The sequence below is a fragment of the Danio aesculapii genome, chromosome 6 (genome assembly GCF_903798145.1).
Source record: "Danio aesculapii chromosome 6, fDanAes4.1, whole genome shotgun sequence".
NCBI lineage: Eukaryota > Metazoa > Chordata > Actinopteri > Cypriniformes > Danionidae > Danio > Danio aesculapii.
The window spans coordinates 34,986,589-35,011,588 of record NC_079440.1 but is presented as its reverse complement, the minus strand read 5'-3'; the positions used below and the strand labels follow the sequence as shown (position 1 = coordinate 35,011,588).

The 25,000-nt window shown below is 34.5% G+C and overlaps 1 long non-coding RNA gene across 2 annotated transcripts in view; it reads right to left on the bottom strand.

Moving 5' to 3' along the window:
- The window catches only part of LOC130230816 (uncharacterized), a 44,646-nt gene that overhangs the window by 13,537 nt on the left and 6,109 nt on the right, over positions 1-25,000 (bottom strand). Inside the window, exons 2-3 of one of the 2 annotated variants that reach the window (XR_008837983.1) lie at positions 17,932-18,110; positions 5,247-5,348 (exon numbers count right to left, since the gene is read on the bottom strand). This is a non-coding gene — a long non-coding RNA (uncharacterized LOC130230816). The remainder of the gene's footprint in view (positions 1-5,246; positions 5,349-17,931; positions 18,111-25,000) is intronic. The other variant, XR_008837984.1, reaches the window with a different exon arrangement.

The window sequence follows — 25,000 nt, the reverse complement described above, 5'->3', positions numbered from 1 at the left end:
CAAATATATAGGGTCCTCCAATAATATTGGTCCTTGGTAAATATGAGCAAAAAAGGCTGTAGGGGAAAAGACTTTATTGAATAATCGTTTGATCTTTTGCTCAAGTTATTAACAAACTAACAAAACTATACTGCCATTGAGAACAAAAAATTTAAAAAAAGATCTGTTTTATAAAACAAAAAAACGTAATCCTATGAATTCATATGGGGTGGCACGATGACAGAGTGGTTAGCACTGTCACCTCACAGCAAGAAAGTCGCTGATTCGAGACCTGGCTGGGACAGTTGGCATTTCTGTGTGGAGTTTGCATGTTCTCCCCATGTCCGTGTGGGTTTCCTCAAGGTGCTCCGGTTTCCCCCACAGTCCAAAGACATGCGCTATAGGCGAATTTGATAAACTAAATTGGCCTTAGTGTGTGTGAGAATGAAGTGTGTATGAATATTTCCCATGCAGTACTGGGTTACCGCTGTGTAAAACATATGCTGGATACGTTGGCGGTTCATTCTGCTGTGGCAACCTCTAATGAATAAAGGCACTACGCTGAAGGAAAATGAATGAATGAATGAATGAATGAATGATTCATACGACCAAACATATTTCTCTAGCTTTCCCCACAGGACTTAAACATTTTCAGTATACCTGGTTTCTAGTGTTCAACCATGAATATGAATACGAGGCAAAACTCCCTCACTCATTCATAAATGCTCCAAGAACAAAATGTGTAAACCATTATCACCATTAGAACAATATTTAAAGTGGTCCTATTATGCTTTTTCACTTTTTGAATTTTAATCAGTGTGTACAGTTTATGTTTGCATATAAAACAAAACTACAAACTTACAAATCCACTCTGAAGGGAGATGTTTTTTGCTTTTATCCCTTTTCAAGAGCTACAACGGATGCCTTGTTTGAATTACACCCCGGTAGCAAAGAATTCTGGCAAAGTTTTGGCATAAAGCTAGCACAGCAGGCATTCAGGTCGTCACTGGAATACAGCATGCGGGCCAAACATGGCCAGGGTTTGGATAAGGTGGCACAGTCTTTGGGCGGGATGTCAGATGTACAGTTGAAGTCAGAATTATTAGCCACCCTTTGAATTTTTTTAATATCTCCCAAATGATGTTTAACAGAGCAAGGAAAATTTTTTCTTCTGGAGAAAGTCTTGTTTTATTTTGGCTAGAATAAAAGCAGTTTTTAAGTCTAAGTTTTTAAAAGTCATTTTAAGGTAAAAATTATTAGCCCCTTTAAGCTATTTATATTTTTTACATAGTCAACAGAACAAACCATCATTATACAATAACTTGCCTAATTACCCTAACCTGCCTAGTTCACATAATTAACCTAGTTAAACCTTTAAATGTTGCTTTAAGCAGTATAGAAGTGTCTTGAAAAATATCTAGTCAAATATTATTTACTGTCATCAGGGCAAAGATAAAATAAATCAGTTATTAGAAATGAGTTATTAAAACTATTATGTTTAGTAATGTGTTGAAAGAATCTTCTCTACAGGGGGGCTAATAATTCTCACTTCAACTGTAGTGTTTGGATCAAATGTTAAAAATTGATATGTGGGCCCACACAAGTTTGGCTTATTTTGACCAACATTTAAAATACATTTAAATTATTTTTGAGTAAAGAAAAAAATTCTACCAATCTGGTCACTTTAAGAAAAAGCATGCCTCAAAGCATGGCCAGAGCTGGGCCAGAGAAATATTTCTATGTGGGTTGTGTTGTTTATGGACTACAGTGATGTTTTCTGGGGTGTTCTGTGATGTCACAAGGAGCCCGTTGAAAGATTATTAATATAAATCCTAAAACAATTTAGGAATATGTTTTTATAAATTACTGACAGTACAATAATGAATCTCAAATATGATTCAGCCAAAAAAAGACAAATTAATAAATAAATAACATTACCACTCTGATATGTCTATCAATATTTTTGCATTCAAAGGTTCTTTGTTATCCTTTTGATCAATACTATCAGGGTCTGGCTCAAATTGATATGGCAATATTGACGCTATCTTTAACTATACCAGAGGAGACAGAAATAAAAGTTGAAGGTTTATTGCATGTGTTTTCTTCACACAAAGTAATTTAACTTGAATTCAGTTATTATTTGACTCCATTTTAATATGACCTGAAATTTTGGATTGAATGCCAATCGATTGTTGGTTATCTACTAAATTTCATTATCCTCATTAACTCTTTCATTGATTTAACGCCGACACGCATACATGGTGTCCACAGTCACACCAATTTAGATTTTAGAGAGAACAAATATTTTTGATGGCTGTCCCATACTTGCTCAGTTCAAAAATACATTTAGTTAGTCCCCATAAGCTGTTTGTCAATCACAACACACTGGAACAGCTAACCAATCACAACACATTTTGTATTTCAGAAGAGAGAGCTTCATCAAACAATTAATGGAGCTCTTTGTGCCAGGCTGGGGAGAAAGGCATTGTAATAATGTAAATTATGTGAAAAGTAATGCATTTTTGAACCACCAAGCATGTGAGAATGTTCTAATACGCCCCAAAACAAAACCAACAACTTTGTAAAAGAGCACAATAGGACCCCTTTAAGAAATTGTGATGGCTAAAAATTTGTTTGGTCTCAGAAAAAACTTGTTCTCATACAAAAAGATACTCAACAGACGTTTAAAAAAATAATTAATTGATTAATTAAAATAAACAAAGGCTTTTTTCTCAGTCTTATCTGCTCATATTTACCAAGGATGCCAATATTTGTGCAGGGCACTATAGAAAAGAAAATGGGGTGAACATAAAAAGAGAAAGAGAAAGTGTAATCTTTTCAATTTCCTGATGCACCCCATTCTCCTGCCGTTGTCCCCATTCACACTGACCTCTGTTTGATTAGAAATCCCTCGTTAAGACTCTGATGGATTGTTCCTCGTTTGGAGGCACTTTGCATATGCACCATTTGGCCTGTTTATGATGCTAAAGGCGGGGTCTTCCATCAAGCCCCGCCCCTCAACCATAAAGCCAAGGTTAATCCGTATCCTCCATCCATCTCAGCGTGCCATTGGAGTGCTCCATTACATTGGACATGGGGAGTGGGATGCTAGGCAAGCGTCGCTCCATTGTCTCCCAAAGCACCCATAAAGGGCATTTAAGGAGCTTGAGTGGTCACATCTCACACTGTAAGTTCAGCAGCACAGACTACAGAGTCTGTAGAGAAATACAGGCACATGCTCATGGATTGACAATAGCAATTGGCATCTTCTGAGTCAAAAGTTAGGATAGTATCACTTTTGTTCTTGGAAATGATGTAAATCATTGTGTTCGCAAGTTTTAACACAAGAACAAACACAGGCTTTTGCCATTATTTTCTGGCAACTACAACGTGCATTCACAATTGAACTTTAAATTAATTTAAAAGAAGCCTATTCTTAAGGAGCAGTGTTTCTGGTGGTAGTAGTGGTATTTATCTATTTTTTTTAAATATATATTTTAGTTCAGAAGAGTCTATGATCTTTCAGGTATAGAACATAAGGTCAATACGTTTTGAAGACACAAACAAAGTGTAATATAATCACGAAATTATTGTGGAAAAAACGTTTTGTTTCTTTTGTACTGTATCACTATGCAGAACAAAACTTATTGTTACAATAAAATTTTTTTTTTACATTTTACAAGTTTAACATAATATTTCCATATATGAAACAAAGCTTTGAACAGTGGTGTTATTCATTGATTTAGTAGTAAAAATTAGTTACTATTTAAACATTATTTATTATTATTAAATAACTATTATTTTAATACATAAAATATATTAGGTATATTAGGTATAATAATAATAATAATAATAATAATAATAATAATAATAATAATAATAAAAAATCAGCCAATCAATACAAAACTTTCAGTTCAAAACATAAGGTCTGCTATTATAAGTGTAACGGAGGCCAGCTAGTGGAGTGTTATGCAGGTAAACCTCACTAGCAACAGACGATAGAGGTCATGGTCTTTAGCCTCCTTGTTAGAGCAACTGACTCCCATACAAAAGCCGCCTTTCCACTGCATACGACAAATGACAAGCGACAGACCGGAAGTCATTCATTTCCAATGGAGAGTAGTACGGGAGCTGCGTGGAGATCCGATCATTTACGTTGAAATATTTGAACTCCTGGAACTAGACCGTATGCGACCAGCCAACCAGATGTGATACATTCCAGTGTTATCCAGCACATGTTTTACGCAGCGGATGCACTTCCAGCCACAACTCATCTCTGGGAAACATCCAAACACACCCACGCGCACACACACACACTACGGACAATTTAGCATACCCAATTCACCTGTACTGCATGTCTTTGGACTGTGGGGGAAACCGGAGCACCCGGAGGAAACCCACCCGAACATGCAAACTCCACACAGAAACGCCAACTGACCCAGCCGAGGCTCGAACCAGCGTCCTTCTTGCTGTGAGGTGACAGCACTACCAAATACGCAAATTCCTACATAAATTACGTAGACTGCAACACGCAAACAATGCAGAGCGTGCCCGATTGGAAGTGGTGTGCCTGAGCACGGTTCACTCGAAACTGAAGACGAGACGTGACTTTTAAGGGCCTGTTTCATATAAATTCATTAATCATTCTTACTGTTTAATGAATGCAAACTGTCGTAGAATATTAAAGATGGAAACCGCTCACTGCACCACAGCTGCACCTTCCGCAAACCTTCTAATTCCGGCATTATGAGGATTTTATGATTGTTTATGAGCGTCAAAAGTGGCTGATCTGTTTCGGCGAAATATTTGACTGCATATCACTGCATCCTAAACCACTAAAATGATATAACGGTATAAAGAAATCTTGACTGTGCTGCTCGAGAGCGCATCTTAAACTGAACAGCGCATCAATGACGCAAGCGTGCTCATTTTTCAATAAATTGTTTGTGTTGGTTTTAAAATTTGTCCATATGAGCTGCTTTGCCGCTAAAATCACCAGCCCAGCTAACATTCTTGGTTTGACAATCTGGCCCAACTAAATTTGTAATTGAATACCCCTGCCATAAGTTATCTTTTCAAATCTACAATCCACCCAAAAATAGGCAAAATAAAACTGCATCTATTTCTGATTATTGATTAATATTGATTATTAATGAAGCAGACCTACAATCATGTGGCCAAAGTATGTTATATTATTATTTTTTAGCATGATACAGAAACTTTTCAGTTCTTCCATATACCCTCTTCATCTCTCTCTCTCTCTTTACCTCTGTATCGACTAGCCATCAAATCTGCCATCCTCACAGCAGGCCATTTCTCCTTGTCTCAGCAGTCTCCACCTCCCCCTCCATTACAGCTCATAATCTCATCTGAAAGGCAAATGACCCTATGAGAAAGAGAGAGCAAGAGAGAGAGAGATGGTTGTGAACAGAAAGCATGTATAGAAAGACTAGTGTACAAAAGGAGAGGTAAAGGAGCAGATTTTCTGTTTGCCTGGTTGAGGAAAGGCGAGCAGATGAGAAAAGGAGAGTGAAGAATTAGGATGGGGCAAGGAAATTGACCATGATATTATGTAGTAAATGCATTATTTTTGGAAACCACACATAACACTCTTTATGCACTGAGCGATGAGCAGATATGTGACCTCATATAACCCTATTTCATGACTATTTGACCTCTTATTGACTATGACTGCCGCTTGGTCACTCTTATGCTAATCTGATACTGGTTTATTACAAAAGTGGAGCATCCTATAATGATGGTCTGACCTCCATCAATTCCACCAGTTTCCGTTTTAACACACTTTTTTTTTTTTGCTCTGTTATTTATTTACTTATTTTTTATTGGCAGCTAATTGATGGAATGCAAAAAGTCTACAGTTTGGTACCAAAAAAAGTTAATTAGGATAGTAATGACGATGAAGTGCAAAACATTTCTATTAACTTAATTGTTTCTGTAGACAATCAATCGATCAATCAATAAATCAGTGTATTATATATTCATTTATTTGGATTGGTTACATGTGTATAAAAAAAAGGATCCTTAGTTCATAATAACGTATTGTAAAATATTTTATGACAGCTTTACTAAATTATTATTATTATTATTATTAATCTCCTACCTAAACCCTCAATGACTCATGTATTGAATGTACTGTAATGATGTTTTTAATCATACATTACGTCATTTGTTCTGAACTAAAATGTTAGTATTGTACTAAAATAAACTAAGAGAAAATAAACTAAAATAAAATAAAAAAAATGGCAGGAATGTTTTTTTTTTCTCTCTCTCTTTATTTCTCTTACATTAGTCTCTGTGTTTGGTTCACTGTGTAGAGTGTGCACATATAATGGCTTTGTTTGGATCTGTTCAGTCAGGCGTATAAACATGCATCATCACACATATTATAATGCACACAACAATTTTAAATGCACTCAGTGCTGAAAGAAGAAAACCAACAGTACATCTTACTTCCAGATTGTTTTAAAATACTCCATTGGGATAAATTTGAAAGATTTTATTAAAAATCACAAAAAAATCATAAAATACACTTTTAGCTCACTTTATTTCAAGTTACAATTCTCATTATTAACAAACCATTAAATAATAAATAAATAAACTCTTAATTTACTGCTTAACAGTAGTTATTAAGGTAGTTGTTTTTAGGGATTAGGGATGTAAAATAAGATCATGCAGAATATGTACTTTATACTTTATATATCCTTATAATAGACAAGTGCCACTAGTTATTAGTGAGAACTGGTACTTAAAGTAGTGTTATTCACTTTTTTGTGGGTGTGTATTACAAGTCTATAGTGTGACAAAAGCCACAAAGACTTGAGCAAAAGTCTAAAAAAGGATTTGGTTAAAGTAAAACTTTCATGTGACAAACCTTTGGTACTGTACAAACGAAGCTACAATGTTTCATTTATATTAAATTTATTTCATAATGTATTAACTACATATAACGTTTTAAAAGAACAAATGCACCCACATAGCAAAATTTCTCTGGTCCAGATCTGGCCCACACAATCAGCTTTTGCTTTCCCACATTCCGCAGTGAATGACGGCACATGATTGGACCAAGTCTGGCCTCCATTCAAGGGCCAAACATGGACCATAACTGGGCCAAGTCTCAGCCAAGTTAATAAACCCATAACTGGGCCAGAATTGTTGGTGTTACGACTGCAATGAATTTGATAAACCCATGAAGCATTTCACTTTTATAGTAACACTTTTTCTTGAAGTGACCCGATTGGTAGAATTTTTTCTTACAAGATAGGCCAAACCTACATGGCCCACATATCAACTTATAACATCTGAGCCAAATGCTACATTTGACATCTGGCCCAAGTCTTATGTGCCGCCTTAAAGATGGTGCCACTTCTGTAAAACCTGAGCCATGTTGGCCCACAGGCTGTATGCCAGTGCTGGATGAATGCCTGCAGTGCCAGCTACATACCAAATCTGGGCCAGAATTCTTTGCTACCTGGCTATAATTCAACCAAGGCATCCGTAGTTACCTCTTGAAAAGGGATAAAAGAAAAAAAACGTATACATAATATATTTAAAAAATTATGAGTGAGCATAAATAAGATGACTACTTTTTTTTTTATCCGATTTTTGCAACCGAAAATTATGTCTTTAAGAACTTCAAACTGCACAGACCAACTGAATGTGTGTATACACGACCAGCAAAGCCAGAAAACGAAAGAGGGACAGCAACATTACACAGATATTACCTACTCCTTATCCTCTTGTCCCTTCGTCCCCTGACAGTCAGATCAGCCTAATGTTTGACAGCCCACCAGAGATCACACCGCTCCAATAACAGCGTAATTAATCCTGATGCTCCAAACACACACATCCCTGACAGTCCACTTGAGATTACACAGCTTGAATAACAGAGTAATTAATTTTGACCCACAACACACACAAGCGCAAGCACACACACACAAGCGCATACAGCCCATGCAAAACACTTGCTTGAAAGCGGCTTCAATATCATAGTAATTAATCCATCGAGCGGAGACACAGTGAGGTGATCAACTGGAATCAAGGATGTCTTAACCTCTGACCCGAGCGTTTCAGACGCCATCGACAGCGAGAGCCGACCTTCCTCCTTCATTTCTCTCGACTGCTCTCGCGGCCTGTGACACTCTGATCAATTCCCCATCAAATCTTAATGCAGCGGTTTAACTCAAGTGTGGCATCTTAATTAGGGCGATAACTGCGCACTGTCAGGGTCATTGACTGCGCCTGCCGCCGACCAATGACTCTCATCGACAGGCTGCTGCTGGACCACTGAACGAGAGACAGGAGCCGAGTGATGAGAAAAGAGGGACAAAGAGGTATAAAGCAGAGAGAGAGACAGAGAGAGAAAGAGAGGGGGGGGCGGGGGTACAAGAGAGAGGCTAAAAGGAAGAAATTGTTGATATGTACACAGTATGTATATAATGGCTGTACAAGCAGAGGTGTAATAACAGCTGTATGTTTTTTTAAAGGGATGGTTTACAGCAGGGGGTCCCCAAACGTTTTAGAATGAAGGGCCAAAAACCAAATATCACTGTTAGCCTTGGGCCAAAGATAATGATACAAAACTATTTTACTTTAAAATCTGCAAGGCCAATTTCCTTATTAATTTCATAACAATAAAATAAATAGAAAGCATTACTTTGGATCATATTAACTAATGCAGTATAACTTTTATAACTTAACTTAATATAATAACTATTACTAATATAACTTGCAATTAAAACAATCACATTTATAACACAGTGGCGTTCAATGCTGTCAAGCAGAGTCTGCCTTTGCCTTGATTCGCTGGCCAAAGTCTCTGCATTGTCCTCTCTCCATCACATGTACACTTTAAACTAAATCTGATTAAATTACACCATTTACATTAAAACGTTTAATTTCAGATAGCTTTTTTTTTAGTTTAACAATAAAACAAGTATAAGGTTACATTAAATTTGGAAATATGTAATCATTAAACCATTCTCAGATGGCATGGGCGGTCAAATCAAGGTTACCATGGGTCAACTTTGGCCCGCGGGCCCTAGTTTGGATCTCTGGTTTACAGTATGTGAGAAATTTTGAAGAATGTAGTGGATTCAGTTACAATGAATGGGACTCAAGACTTTTAAACTTTCAAAGCATGCACTAGAGAATCAAATGTAGTCCATGCAGGGCTTAATTTTGTGCCGGCACAATCAGGATCCGGAACCTCTGAAATCTGATCCTCCTCAGATGCACACCTGCCCCGCTTTTTGCAGCTTTTTCAAAGTCATTATTTATTTTCCTTTGCCTTAGTCCCTTTATTCATCAGGGGGTTGCCACAGCGGAATGAACCACCCAACTTATCCAGCATATATTTTTATAAAGTGGATGCTCTTCCACCTGCAACCCAGTACTAAGAAACATCCATACACGCTCATTCGCATACACTACGACCAATTTAGTTTATAGCAAGTCTTTGGACTGCGGAGGAAACCGGAGCACCTGGAGGAAACCCACACGAGCACAGGGAGAACATGCAAACTCCAAACAGAAATGCCAACTGACCTAGGACTCGACCAGCGACCTTCTTGCTGTGAGGTGACAGTTCTAACCACTTAGCTACCAATTAAATACTTTTTATTATTTATTTTATAAATTTTATTTAAAATGAGCTCAAAGAATGTTTTTTCTTGACAACTTAATTTTGTTCAATCTAATTAAATGTGTTCAGTTAACTTAAACAATTGTGTTGGACAACATGAATAAATTGTGTGGAACCCAGAATTTTTACAGTGTAATGAAACTTTGTGATTAAAACGTAAACATTTAAACTGTACTGTTCAAAATGTTTGGTTTTGATTTATTTATTTGCAAACTACTGTGTTTATGAACAAGTACAGTAAAACAGCATCCCTTGTTTTTATTTAATTATTAAATATGTATTAAATTTGGAAAGCAGAATGTTCGGCACCATTACTCCTGTCTTTAGTGTCAGATGATCCTTCAAAAATATAAATATTTATATTTTTTATATTTTTGTCATTTTAAGCTACATGTTATTAAACAGTCATTTTTATATATCACTGGATGCAATAACATTCATTCATTCATTTCTTTTCAGCCGAGGCTCAAACCAGCGACCTTCTTGCTGTGAGGTGAACGTGCTACCCACTGTGCCACCATGCAACCTGGATGCAATTACTTTTTTTTTTTAAATTAACAAATTTTGACTACAGAACTTTGAATGATATGTCTGAGACTTGAAATATACAGTGGATGCTGATATGATATTTTCATTCACTCATTCATTCATTTTCTTTTCGGCTTAGTTACTTTACTAATCAGGGAGGTTCGCCACAGCGGAATGAACCGCCAGCTTAACCAGCATAGTTTTACGCCAGCGGATGCCCTTCCAGCTGCAAACCCATCCCTATGCGACACACATCACCTCCTTCACTACACATCAACTACCACAATTTATGATACCCAATTCACCTGTACCACATGTCTTTGGACTGTGGGGGAAACCAGAGCACCAGGAGGAAACCCACATGAACACAGGGAGAACATGCAAACTTCACACAGAAATGCCAAACTGACCTAGCTGGGCTCGAATCAGCGACCTTCTTGCTGTGAGGCGACAGCGCTACCCACTGCGCCAACATGATCCAATTTTATTATGTATTTTATTTTATATAAACCTACAGAAACGGTTGGGAAAATTTGCTGCTGTAATGTCACTGACAAACAACACCTAACCATAAACATAGCTGTTCTGGAACATAGTTTGATTATACATGACAGTAATATTCATGAAACATCATGTCATTTATTGGTGCATATTAACTTTAACAGCCCATGAGCTCATCATGTGGTTTGTGACATCAAATCCATAATAAAAATCCTCTTTTCTCAATGATAACGAATCGATGTAATGAATTGAATCTGATAAACGTTACACAGGACACCCAAAGCAAACAATGAACTCTCAGAAGGAAACCACAGGGATCAAAGAGATACACGGCATGTGATAAAGAGGACAAAGTGAGGGATTTGTTTTTGACTATCTTTCTGTCCTCCTCGATGGATCAGATAGGAATTCTCTCTTTCACATCAAGCAGCAATTTGCTCACTGCTAGTGGTTTTCTGTTAGCGAGAGGGGGGGGGGTATGAAGGATAGACTGAGAGCGAGAGTTCTCTTCTTTTTATGTGACAAATAAAGAAATCAATAAATCATTGCTGGCTTTGACAGGTGGTGGCAAGGCGGGCCATTTATCATTGAGTATTTATGAAGTTGTCGCCGGTCCCTCCGCCCCTCCTGGCTCTGAAATATTTAAAGATGTGCGTGTGTTTGGAGAAAGCGCTGGTCTACTGGGCTGCAGCGAGAGGAGAGCCACAGATATTCAAGCGTGTTGAACAGCCTGCGGCTCTTTTCCTCCAGGGCTCCCTAACGCACATTACACACTTCACACACACGGGCCGCTGGCGTCTGAATGCCCCCTTGAGTAGCACTCGGGTCTTTAAAGGGTGTGGAAGGTATCGCTGTGATCCTTCGCTCTGGATTTGACCCCAGGGAGGAGGAGGAAAAAACCACAGAGTCAAGAGTGTCAAGCTGAATTCCTGGAGGAACGAGTGTGAATCTGGTCATCCTTCAGCTGATGCCTCGCTCTATCACGCAGAGGGGCTTCTCCAGTTACTTTTGAAGAGAATTTAATTAGAGTTGTTTTTTGATATTTTGTGATATTGGTTAGCAGCTTATTACCTGAATTTATATTAAATAATCAAACTGACCAAAAAAACATGATGCGATTCTTTGGACACTGATAATCTGACTGAAGCATAACCCTATAAAACTACAGACATTAAATAGCCTACTGTATGTTTTTGCAGATGTTGATACTATGATTCAGTAGTTTTGACAAAAAATCCCATTCATGTTTATTTATAATAGTATATTTATTTATATCCACTACTTTCTTGTCATAATTATTGATACTGTTCAAAAGCTTGTAATTATTTTGAGTTTACTTTAAGTAAGCCGCTTGTGTTCATTAAGGCTGAATTTATTTGATTACAAATACAGTAAAACAAGTATTTCATTCATTCATTCACCTTCGGTTTAGTCCCTTTATGATTCTAAGGTCACCACAGCAGAATGAACCGCCAACTTATCCAGCATATGTTTTATGCACACTCAGCTGCAAAAATCTCAAGTATATTTGTAATATTACTAAAATGAATTAAAACATATATTTTGAGTGTTATTACTTCAGTATTTACATTTACATTTAGTCATTTAGCAGACGCTTTTATCCAAAGTGACTTACAAATGAGGACAAGGAAGCAAATCACACAACTATAAGAGCAGGGAGGTTTGAGAGGGAGTACAGTTAGTGGTATAGCCAGAGAGGCAGTTACAGATTAGGAAGGAAAGTGGAGACTAAATGAGCTCTCCATATGATCATTCTGGAGCAATTCAAGAAATAAATGTAGTATTTAACAGTAATTTTTATTATCAATGATATATTTTTTCTTCTATTCTGGAAAGGATTATTTCATGAATATACATTTCAAATTCATTCATTCATTTTCCTTTGGCTTAAGTGCCTAATTTATCAGCGGTCACCACAGTGGAACGAACTGCCAACTACTCTGGCTTATGTTTGAGATGAGAATGCCCTCTCAGCTGCAACCCAGTACTGGAAAACATTAATTCATTCACTTTCATTCGGCTTACTCTCTTTATTAATCAGGGGTCCATAGCAAATGCCCTTCCAGCTGCAACCCAGTACTGGGAAGCACCCAAACACACTCATTCACACACATACACTATGGCCAATTTAGTTTATTCAATTCTCTTATAGCGCATGTCTTTGGACTATGGGGGGAACTGGAGCTGAATAAAATCATTAAATTCTTGTTAAAAAAAAAAGTGTACATCCTGAAGCCCCTATTCATACATTAAATAATACCCTGCCTCTTGCCAGCTAACAGAGCATTCTCAAAACATTCTGTAATATTGCTTAAAAAGCTTTAAATTAGTTCCATTAAAAAATAATGTTAATACATTGTCCAAAAACTATAAATGTTCTTGGAACCTAAACTTGTTAATTCTCACTACTGTAATGACTATAAATGGTGCCCAAATGTTTGCTTTAAAAAGATAAAACTTATCCATAGCATAAATAGGAAGTTTTTAATTATATAAATATGGATTTTTTTTATCATTGCTTCACTTTTGAAGACATTTAATAACCTACTGGAGTCATTTGGATTACTTGTACGATAGATGGATGGCACTTTCTGGAGCTTCAAAAACCCAGGCACCATTCACTCCATCACAAAAATAATAATTATATTATTTAATAGAACTGACTGGTTTTTATTAGTTTTGAAGAATACTGAAAACTTATAGCCTAAGGGTGATTAAATTATCATTTTAATTTTTAGGTGAACTATTACTTTACTAGTTATTAATATTAGTTAATGACCCTACAATGAACAATCCATCTGAAACACTATTAATCTTAGTTAATCTCAGGATTTACAACTAAACTTAATTTACTTCTAATAAACATATGCACCATGAACTGACATGAGCATGAATATTTGTATTAAAGAACATTAACAAATACTATATTAATAATAGACATGATAAAAATATATTAATAATAGATGCTGCAATTATACATTGTTAGTTCACATACTTTACACAATGTAAACATATTAATCCTTATGTCATTTTACAATTTCACTTTCAGCATCATCTCCATTGTAGTTTGATAGCATTAATGCAGTGCTGCAGAAATTGACCTACTAAGCAAATATGAAAACAATTCACAACATAATATTCCAGTGGGAATTAAACAGGGTTAAACGATCCACCATAAAGGATGAGACTATCTTTCAGGGTTGCTCAAAATTTGTGTAAATCAATCAGTACTTAAGAGGTAAACAATGAAAAGTGAGCTCCAATAATGAATTATGAATTATTGCCATGTGATACATGATAGTGCTGTGTGTTAGGTATGCTGTCAAAAGCATTAATGATGTGGAAGGTTGGATTGGTTGTTTTTCATTAAGACTGAGGAAATCATGTATTAATTATTGGTTAACAAAGATAAAGTATTGATGCGAACATCCCAAAACATTTAGCTTATTTGTAGTTAATCCTTACACTGTAAAAAATACTGGGCTACACACAATCAATCTGTGTTGGAACAACATGAAAGTTAAATGATGACGTTTTACACAAATAAAAAAAAATAACTGATTGGATGGACTCGATTTAATTGAGCAGGATTTCCATCCAACAAATTTGTTTAATACCAACAAAAAAAAGCTATTACACAATTAAATGCAATTAAGTTGGTCCAACATGATTTTATCAAAGAAAAATTAATAGATTTGTATTTTTATTGAACTTAAAATATAATGTACAGTTGAAGTCAAAATTATTAGCCCCCGAGAATTATTAGCCCCCTGTTTATTTTTTCCCCGAATTCAGTTTAACAGAGAGAAGATTTTTTCAACACATTTCTAAACATAATAGTTTAATAACTCATTTCTAATAAATTTTTTTATCTTTGCCATGATGACAGTAAATAATTTTGAACAGATATTTTTCAAGACACTTCTATACAGCTTAAAGTGGCATTTAAAAGCTTAACTAGGTTAATTAGGCAGGTTAGGGTAATTAGGTAAGTTATTATAAATGATGGTTTGTTCTGTAGACTATCGAAAATATATATTGCTTAAAGAAGCTAATTTTTGACCTTAAATGGCTTTTAAAATTTTTAAATTGTTTTTATTCTAAACTAAATAAAACAAATAAGACTTTCTGCAGAAGAAAAAAAATATATTGTCAGCATACTGTGAAAATGTCCTTGCTCTGTTAAACATAATTTGGGAAATATATATATATATATATATATACATATATATATATATATAATAAAAAAAAAACTACAGTATGTCTGTTATGTGTCATACATTTCAAATTCTCTTAGTTTTATTTAAAGTTTTCCTAAATGAACTAAAACAACCATTTTAAGCATATTTCAGTTACATAACTGTTACATATACAGTTGTTTAAGACTGATCTCAGAACTAATTTTAGGACATTTATTGCTCACTGAGCAAAGCAACAAACTGCATTATTGCTAATGAAGCTACCAACAGCCAAAACATGGGTACTTCTGCGAGGTGGTAATCTCAAAACTCAAAGCACTACGTGAAAATCTTCTTAATCTTCAAACTAAAAGTAAAGATTAAACTCTAACAAGTCTTTCTATTAACTTTAAACACCTAAAATTACTTTTATTGTCATTTCGCTCTCTTAATTCAACCCCAAGCAAAGTATGCTGGGAAGTACAAATCCCTTCACCAGGTAGTTGGACTAACACAATTCCTTCATGTTGTCCCAACACAAAATGCTTAAGTTAACTTAATGGTTTACAAATGTAAGCGCACTGAACAAAAAACAAATAAATTGGCCAAAGAAAATACAAGAATTGTGATGTTTCCGCTTATTTTAAACAGGTAGTTTGAACAAGCAGCAGTAATCATTTTTGAGTGCATATTTAAGTGAACATAATACAAGTAAGTTATTGCACAAAACATCAAGTATTGTTGTTTCAACAACATAGGTTTTGAAGCTTAAAAGATCTTTATCCGTTTTCATGTCTTTACATTATAACTACTTTTTAAGATTTGGTTGACTATTTTCTGTAGCTAACTTCATAAAATGCACATTAAAAAAATGTATGTAAACTATGACGGAAAGACATCTATTGAATAATTAAATTCATCAATGATTATTAAAAAAGTATAGATATCGAATTGGCCTGATAAAATAATTGGGGATTTGTTAAAATATATTAATATTAAAGCTATATTAAAAATTATGGATTATTTCTGCACTTCAGATGCATGCTGCTGTTAATCACTTATCCACTGTACAAGTTTGTGCTTTGTTTTTGTAATTAAGCCTATATTAAAAATATTCTAAATCTGCTCATAAGACAAATTCGCTCTTTTGAATGGAAACATAGTTTATTCACATTTATGTATTTGACTTTACACTGTAAAAAAATCCTGGTTGCCTTAAATTTTTCAGCTGAATCAAATTATCCTTATGAGTCTATTGAATTTATACATTAAACTGACTTAAAACAGCTTGCGTAACTTTTGAAATTAAATTAGAACATAATTAACTTAGTTCAATAAGTTATAATGACCTAAAACCATGTGCTGTCATGACTAATTAAGCATATAATTTTATAACTATAATATTAATTTTAGCACATATTTAATATCTTTCAAAGAAATATTCAACATTAAGATTTGTTCTCATACAGTAGCCTCTATCTCAAATATTCAACACACAACTGCAATGTTCAGTAGCATGTGAGAACCGGAGGGCATTTACGTATAAACCTCAGATGTTGTTTAAAGGTGAAACAGAGTAAAAGAGGACATAAAAACAGCGCAGCAATGAGATACAAATCTCCCCTCTTTCAACAATCTGTGAGCATATGGGAAATGTTAGCCCAGGGCCTCTAAAAAGGCCCTTAAAAGAGCAGACGTGGGTGCTGCGGGGCCACAGGAATGAGCAAGGTGGAGGTGTGGTGATAAAAGATTTCAGAAGATGCCATGAAAAACAAAGACATAAGAGATGCAAGAAAACAAACTAGGTAAGAGGATGCAACGGGAAGAGTGAGAGCTGGGGGCAATGCTGAGATTTAAACCCATTCTGTCTGAGGCTCCATCGGATAATGAGCTGACTAAGCAGAGAGAGGGAGAAAGAGAGAGAGCGCACTTGCTGTTGCCGATACAAGAGTAAATGTACATTCGCTTGCATTAACAATCAGTTTTTGGGGGCTTCTCTCTAAATATCTTCACGTTTTTTCATACAGCACAGGGATCAACTGCACCTCTAATTTCGTTTTCCTCAAGTTGCTCGTATCAATTTCCTAGTCCCGTGTTTCCTTCTCACAGCACTGTTGGCCCCATGACCCCTTTTATATCCAGGCCCTTATCTCGCCACTTCCATCCTGCCCCAGCTGCCAGCCCCCTTGACTCTTTAAATCCTGTGCACTCTCTCTCACTTTCTCTGTATGTTCATAAATCATTTGGAAAACTGTAAAATGCCAAATTCCATGAATTGAAACCTATCAATCAGTTTTACTGGGGAAAAAACATGGTCTGAAATGAAGCATGGCTCAGGGAAAATACAACAGAAAGTGATTAAAGATATTACAATATTTCATTCTTATCATATTTTTAAAAAGTTTTCATGTTTTATTGCATTCTGTTTATATTTATATGGACAGGGGTGTTTATAAATGCCCCCGTAAAATAATAATAGTGATAATAGCACACAGCATAAATAACACTCCATCGTCATTCAGTGTAAAAGATATATCTAACCAATTTTAAAACATATTTAATATCCATAATAAATATATAAAATATGCAATGACTGTTTTATTTATGTATTTAACAACTATTGGTAACAAATGACAATGAATCAAAATGACAACTTGTATTTTAGACCTGCAATGTCTTGTATAGTCTTTTAATGTGTCACCAAATGATTCTAAACATCAATTTTGGTGGCATATAAACTGGAGTTACCTTGAATGACATTTAGCCTATGAGTGTGTGAGTGTATGTCGTGTGTCTGTTTGCATGGGAGTCATTATTATCATTAATATAATCATTATTATAATAATAATAATAATAATAATAATAATAATAATAAAATATATTATTATCATCATCATCATTGAGCTTTTATTGCTAATGCTTGAAACCTAATTTTTTTATTATGCCAATGCTCGGGTTATACATTTTCAGTTATAGAGTTTCATAAAAATTCGATAGATAAAAAGGTTTGTGTATGTTTAAAATGCAGTATACTGTTGCACAGCTAAGCTGCTGCTGTATTACCTGTCAGTTCATCATCGTGTCCTTTTTTTCAGCTAAAATATGAAGCTGATGGAAGCCTGGCTGTTTCAAAGAATGAGGATCTCGCCAGGACCTGTCCCGTTTCATCTCGACTATCTGTATTATCACCAGCATCAGTGGCGGCTGTCAGCGCGTGCGTCCTTGGCGAGGAGCCAGAGCGCCTGGGACAGAAGAACAAAAAGTCAACTGATACATGACGTAAGCGAAGGGTTATTTAAATAAACATGAAAAAACCACGTCTAACACCTTTAGATTGATGCTTATTGTCTTATATGACTTGGCTGTTTGTGCTGCATAAAAATAGAAAGTAAACTTTGTGAGAGAATAAAAATCTACATTAATATTTGATATACTTCAGTTTTTGAAAAATGTTTTCAGAAAGTTTCTATCACGTATTTCTTTTCGTTTATTATTCTTGATGACAGTGGTTTCAGCTTTAATATTACAAATCATCATTGATTACAAATCATTGATCATTAATTGAAAACTAAAAAACCTAATTTAGTTGTGTTATGAAAAAAATGTATATCTGTTAGTTAAAAATAATATCTTTCGCCTTGTATTTGGGAAATTCTTTCCTATCGTGTTTTTGAGTTGTCCTGTTTAGCTGTTGGTTTTGTTTGGGAACAGCTCCCTCATCTGGACAAATTATGGTACACTGAGACACACGGTTTTATAAATACCTGCTACAAAATTTTATCTAATAATTGGTTAGTATTAATAAAATATAAACTGATTTTTTCCAAATTTCTGTATTGTTCTGATGGTGATGATGCTAAAAAAGGAATTTTTCTTTTTGTTATATATTTTTGCATCCATGTTTATAGGGACATTTCACAGACATGATTTTTACGTTTAACTACAATGTCAGTTTTGACATAAATGAATTTATTTCGTTTGACTAAAATCCATTTAGTTTTAATCAAACTTTTGTCATCTTAATTGTCAAGCTAGTCTACTTTAAACCAGTTAAATGTCAGAAGATTTTTGTAAAATCTGAGTTATTTGGATTTAGTGAAAATGTCCCATATATTTTATCATATACTCAAAAAGAAATGCTTTTGACCTGTTGAGTGATATTAATGTTTGAACATGCAATAATGATACACATTCAACTTGAGATAATAAATAAATAAATATTCCATGGTCTGTTTAAATGCAAGATTCTGATTGGCTAGAGGGTGTAGTTTACTCACTTTATACAGTGATGTAGAAAAAGGTATTAGCCCCTTACTGATTTCATATTTTTGGCATGTTTGTCACATTTTAAGGTTTCAGATCATCAAAAAAAATTTATATTATTCAAAGGCAACACATTATGCAGGTTTTAAATGAAGGTTTTTTATTACTAAGGGGAGACGAAATCCAAACACAGCCCTGTGCGAAGAAGTGTTTGACCACCTAACATATTAAATGGTTACCTAATAACCATTTACTGTTGGTATTGTGTTCTTTTCTGAAACGTTACTTTAACACCACACATAATAGGACACACACCTTCCAAAAAGTTCAACTTTTTTCTTGTCAGTCCACAGAGTACTCTCCCAAAAGTCTTGGAGATCATCAAAATGTTTTCTGGCCAAACTGAGACAGTGCCTTTATGGGGGGTTTTCGTCTCTGTTTTTTTTTTTTTTTTTTTTAAATCAGTAGTAATTGTCATCTTGGAACTCTGCTATGCAAATCATTTTTCCCAGTCTCTTTCTTATGGTGGAGTCATGAAAACTGACCTTAACTGAGGCCTGCAGTTGAATGTTGTTGTGGGGTCTTTTGTGACCTCTTGGATGAGTTGTTGCTATCTTTGGATAATTTTGGTCAGCCAGCCAATCCTGGGAATGGTCTCTACGGTTCCATGTTTTTGCCCTTTTTAGATAATTGCTCTTTTCTCTTACAACCTTTAAGTTTTAGAAATGGCTTTTTAAAAGTTTTTTATAACAAGTTGTTTTAAATACACTGTATACATAAAGTGGTTTGAAAAAATGTTTGCCTCTTACTGATTCCTTATATGTTGACCCCGGATTAAAAAAGGGACTAAGCCGAAAAGAAGATGATTGAATGATTCCTTATTTTTTCCATGTTTGTTACACTTCATTGTTTCAGATCATCAAACAAATTTAAATATTAGTCAAAGATTATACAAGCAAACTCACAATGCACTTTGTAACACTTTAGCCCTGTGTGAAAAAGTGTTTGCACCCCTGTTAAAACATAAGTTAAGTTCAATTTCTCTAGCCACACCCATGCCTGATTACGGTCACACCTGTTCACAATCAAGACATTAAAAAGCACCTGTGAAATAGACCAAAAGATTCTCACAAGCTAGACAGCATGTCGGGATTCAAAGAAATTCAAAAACGTGAGAAAGACAATAATTGAGATCTTTAAGTCTGTAAGAGGTTGATAAAATCCATCAGTTATTTTTGTGTTCATGTTTTATTGTATTTTTATTTCTTTACAGTTTTAAAAAACATATTTTTTTATTTTTACCTCATGAGGACAAAAATAGCCCTAAAATTTCAGGACATACCCTTTTGTGTCTATTTGATTTGGGAATACCTGCATCACTTACTCAAAAACATGCGCACACACACGCATCTGTCTCCTCTGTTTGTCCTCAACTGTGGTGTGACAGATAGCCAGATGACCTAGTGTCTAAATATTCCCATCATGAATAAATGAAAGAGAGGAGACACACACACAATCTAAATGCATCCTCGCTATCAGATGGAGGGAGACGCTTGGTATCTTGATTCTTTGACAGTCACATTCATGCACATTTTATGGGATTGCTGTGTAAAAACCTAGGATATCCACTGAGCACTGATACAGTGAGCATATCTGAACGTGTTTCTCCAGTCTAAAATGGATTGAATTGAGTTTTTTTTTTTTACTAAGCACTAATAACTAAAAGGCCCAGACACAGACAGTTGCTATTCTGTTGATTACTGTGTTTTCATTTATTTATGCACAAATACAAAAATGCTGTCAAACTAACACCCAATTTTACCGTTTAATTTAGTTTTACAGAAATCTTAAGTTTATTGTGAATATGCCCATGATATCATGCATGCTTTATTTATGTGTGCTGTATCTATTCATGCGTGTGTTTACAGTCATGCTCAGGAGACAGTTTTTTGTGTGTAAGAGAGTGTGTGTGGACTGATTTTTTTTGTTTGTTTGTATGTTTATTTGTTATTTATTTATTCTTGGGTCTGGACAGCATGGCTTCTAAATTATGAAGCAGGCCCCATTCTTTCTTTCAGTGAAAAATAACATCTGTCCTGCAAATGGAGAGCTTAGTGTGTCTGTATAATTTATGGTAAAAGCCTCCAGAGTATGACATAAAATATATTGAGAAGTCCACGGTAACAAAAAAAATAAAGCGAGAAACTGAGGTAAAAAAGAAATTAAAAAGGAGCTTGAGTGGCTTGAATTGAGTCAATTCTTGTGATAATGAAATTTATTAATTTATTCAGGCACAAAGGGCGACTTCCTATATCTTTTCATATTTACAAAGATAAAGCTAAAATATTTATAAGTACTAAAAGACTGTCAAATTCATGTGGTCACAGTCAGGCCGGGTTCTCCCCTCTCCAATCACAATTTGGGTGGTCACCTTCACCTGAAATCTGATTATGACCACATCTGCACATCATTATCGCCCATTACTCCAGCACGATATAAGCGCACATCACTTCACATTTAATCTGCGGTCACACTCGAGTTTGAGCTTGCGAAATTCTGTCGTACATTTCTGCGAAAAGGGTGGGATTAAGCAAGAAGACCACCATTCTGACATGCGTGTCTGTTGCTCCTGCCACATCACATTAGATAAACAGCAGTTAGTGACAAAGATAGACATGGATGAAGCAGAGATTCAGTTTATGAGTCAAAAAACGTAGTAAGGTAATTTGATGTATTTTTTGAGTCACACACAATTACTGTTGCGAAGTTTGCAATACACACACGCATTTAACTTTGCACTATTTTGCACATCTACGTGCAGTAAATGTGACCGCATAGAAGTTGACATACAAACTGCATAGACATCCATTATGCTACAAAATAAACCTGATTTAATACACTGCTACGTCACACGTCCTATGTTGCGGTGGGCCTCAAAACCACTGGGATTTGGATCATATTTTAACATTAGGAAATTTTTAAGAGAGATTTGTTGCGTTTATGACTATGACTGTGGTCACATTATACCTATACAGTTCTGTCCAAACTGCTTCAAAAGGTTTATTGTGCATCATAGGTGTTCTTTAAAATGTGTAACTTGTTTCTGCGTAGAAATTTATTTTTTCATAATTTTCCTATAGAAATTAGAAATAACATATTTTTAATAATGAGAACTTTAAGTAAAAAATGTATGTTTGGTTGTGAAAACTATAAAAAAATAAGTTATATAATGATTATTGTTATAGGTTTTAAAGGTTTTATGTTCTGTGATGAGAAGGTTACATTGATCTTAGAAAAAGTTAACCCAAAGAAAGCTGTTACAAACTTGATTTGCTGTCTTCTTTGGAGTACAAAATACGGTCACACTGTTTTAAAGGCACAGCTCTCACTTAACTTTTAGCTCAGTAATTCACTGTTTATTAATAGTTAGTAAGGTAGTAGAGTTCAGGTATTGCGAAGGATTAGAAATGTAGAATAAGATCAAATTTTAGAAGTACTAAAAGCTAATATCTTAATAATAGGCAGATATGATGGTAGTTAAGTTAAAAGTTGGTAGGGTAAAGCCTTACCAAAAAGTTATTTTGAAGATTTCAATTATTCATTTATGTCCAGATTACTATAACAACGGAAGCTAAAACTTTCAAAATCCAAAAACAACATTAGAACTTTATGTTATACATCATCATTTACTAACCTTTATGTTGTTACACATCTGAATGACTTCTTTTTCATGAAACACAAACAGAGAAACTCATAAGAAGCAGGTCATGCAGAAGAATCCATGACTTAGGCAGGGGAAAAAATAGTTTACACTGATAACAAACAATCGGTTTTAAAAAATAGTTTTATACTTGATCAAATATTTCAAAATAATAATCTTATGTTTCATTTTAAAAAATGCACTCGTTCCTGTTGTAATATTTTGTAATAACATTACATTATAGGATATTAGCAGCAATCCAGGCCATCAGAAGATAAATGAAGTCTGTATTATTGATGGCTGGAAAAGTTGAACTGGTAAAGCAGTTGAGCCTGGTGGTGTATAAAGGTGTTACACAAATGTTGAGTGTAATTTGGTGAAAAGAGGCAAAAAAAAGCATGTATCCTGCATTATCTGATGTACGATATTTCAATTTTCGGATTTTAATACTTTGTAGTTTTAATTTTTAATTTCACAATAATGTTTTTTTTTATTATTTTGGCTTTTTGTTGATTTCTTTATATTATTTATTGATGACTATGTTATTTTCATTTAGAAAATGACAATTGGCCCAAATACCAAATGTTTTCAATTTTTGTAATTGAAATTCAGGGCTAAATTATGGACAAACACAACCTTTGAGTTATTTTTTATTAATAAATCTATAGTAAAAATTTAAAATGTGGTTTATGGGTATTTTATTTGTGAAAATTTTTGTTTAAACAATTCAGCATTTATTTTATTTTTGAGTGTATGGTAACAAACTAATTGGTTCACATAAACGCTAACAGCAGTTAAATAGGAAAACAGTCATTTAAGCCACTGCGCCTGTATTATCAAAGCAGCAGTCCTGAACGCCCACACAGGAGACTGGACTATTAAACTCTTCATGCCATGCTTTTACACAAGACACATTTAGTCCATTTGGGCCATTGTTGGGTTCTGTGAAGTAAGTGTGTATGAGTTGACCAAATATGGATTTATTATTTGAATAAATGGTCACACTTTACAATAAGGTTTCAGACAGTAGTTCATGTATTTACTTACATGAACTAAGCATGAGCATTACTTGTACAGCAGTTATTAATCATAGCTCAACATTTGCTAATGCATTATTAATATCCACATTCATGCTGTTAACATAAATGTACTGTGAGTTAACATGAACTAACAATGAACAACTATTTTATTAACTAACAAACAAATGAATAAATACTGTAATAAATGTATTATTTATTGCTAAAAAATATGTGAACTAAGATTAACTTAGGGCTGTGACGGTAATGGATTTTCTGTTACCGCGGTGATGAAGCAAGAAATCATGAGGTATGTCGTAGGGCTGGGCGATATGGCAAAAAAAAAAATCTAGGTTTTTTCATAAAGTTTGACCGATTCACGATTTTGATTTCGATTTTTTTTATTGTGTAACTAGTCAACTTAAAACATTACAACAACATGACTGAAGTAACATTCTCTTTATAAGTAACTTGAAAAACCATCTCGTTAAGGAACATTGTATTTTTAATGGCCATGCCATACATAAATTGGTCAACAAGGTGTAAATAAATGTAAAACAAATTCACAAGTTAAATATCGTTGCAGAAGATTTGAATGAAATAAAGTAAATATTGTGCAATTTGAATTAAACATTAAATACTTCTGAATATATAGTAAGAAAATAACCATTTTAACCAATGTAAACATTACATCAGTCAACTCAAAAAGTTAAGCAAATTTAAAAGTTAAAAAAAAAAACTTTGTAGACCATCATGCAAACAAAGCATGTTGTTAAGTCACATGTAGCTGTTCTTTACAGGTTTCTTGAGAGAAAGTTCTGTCTACAGTCTGACTGTATGGGCTGTATGGGCTAATGTAGTTTTACTACCTTCAATGGTGCAATTGCATATATTGATGAAGTATTGATACTTTGACTACAAAGTAAGCATAATAAAAATTTTCATTTGCTTTGTGTAAATTAAATATAAATTAAAGATTAAGTAGATTAGTTGATTTAACAAGACAATGTGTCAGTAAACAGGGCGCCTGTTAATAAAGTTTCTAATAACTACCTTTTCTAACAAAGGCAATAATTTTCATAATAAATAAAATGATTACTTACGTGCTGGTCATAAGCCATGTTTGTTAAGGTGATGATAAGATCACGTGAAT